Source organism: Elephantulus edwardii, unplaced genomic scaffold (genome assembly GCF_000299155.1).
Source record: "Elephantulus edwardii isolate Elephantulus edwardi_28Jun2011 unplaced genomic scaffold, EleEdw1.0 scaffold00038, whole genome shotgun sequence".
NCBI lineage: Eukaryota > Metazoa > Chordata > Mammalia > Macroscelidea > Macroscelididae > Elephantulus > Elephantulus edwardii.
The window spans coordinates 7,515,155-7,516,568 of record NW_006399788.1 but is presented as its reverse complement, the minus strand read 5'-3'; positions in this window follow the sequence as shown (position 1 = coordinate 7,516,568).

Genomic DNA, 1,414 nt, shown 5'->3' with positions numbered 1-1,414 from the left:
ACAACAACAACAACAGCTTATAATTACACTGAATTCTTTTTACACAATAGATTAGGCAAATTTTTCGTTGTTATATGCCATCAAATCGACTGTGACTCATAGTGACCCTTATGAACAGTAGCTCTGAACTCTGCTCTATCATGAGCCAGACTGCTGTCTCTGACACACCTGGCCCCATAACCCTAGTCATTGTATCAACCCATCTCATACAGAGTCCTCATCTCCTGAATTATCCCTCTATCCTTCTGAGCATGATGTCCTTCTCCAAGGACTCCTCCATCCTGGCAACATGTCCAAAGTATGTGAGAAGTTAAAAAATCCTTGCCTCCAAGGAGCCACCTGGCTTTACCCTCTCCAGAAGACAACTGTTTATTCTTTTGACATTCCATGGTATGTTCAATACTCTTCTCCAGCACTACAACTCAAAGGCATTGATTTTCTTTGTCATCCTTATTAATTGTCTAGCTCTCTGATGCATAGCAAGTAGTGGTGAAGACCATGGCCTAGATCAGGTGCACTTTAGTCTCTAGACTGCCATCATTGCTTTTCAGGCCTCTGGAGAGGTTCCTGATAGCAGAATAGAATTATCTTTTGATTTCCTGACTGCTGGTGTCAGGAGTGTTGAGTGTGAAATCAAGCAAATTGAAATTGTTAAAACCTCAATCTCTTCTCCATCTATCACGGTGCTGCCAACTGGCCCAATAATATTTGTCTCCTTGATGTTGAAATGCAATCCATATTGAAGACTGCAATCTTTGACCTTCTGCTGCAAAAACTTCAAGTCCTCCTCTATTTCAGCAGGCAAGGTTTTGACATCTGTGTAACTCAGGCCGCTACAGAATATTTCTCCAATCCTGATGCCACATTCCTCCTCAAAGCTCAGCCTCCCAAATGATCTGTTCCACATGTTGTTTGTTATGTGCCATCGAGTATTTTGCAACTCACAAGGACCCTATGTACAAGAGCCCTAAACATCTATCCTGTGCCCGCCTCGCTGACTCCAACACACTCATTCCCACCACCCCAATCACAGAATCGATACATCTCATCAAGGGTCTTCCTCTCCTGTGCCATCCCTCCACTCTCCCAAACATGAGGTCTCTCTGCCCAAACATGAGGTCTCTCTGCCCAAACATGAGGTCTCTCTGCAAGGACCAGTCCCTCCTTGCAACATGCCCAAAGTATATCAGACAAAGCTTCAGAATCCTTGACTCCAAGGAGCATTCTGGCTTCACCCTCTTCAGGACAGACCTGTTTGTTCTCCTAGCAGTACATGGTATATTCAACAGTCTTTTCCATCATCACAGCTCAAAGGCATCAATTATTTTTCTGTCATCCCTAGTCACTGTCCAACTCTCTGATACATAGCACGTAATTGTGAAGACTATAGCCTGGATCAGTCACACCTTAGTCT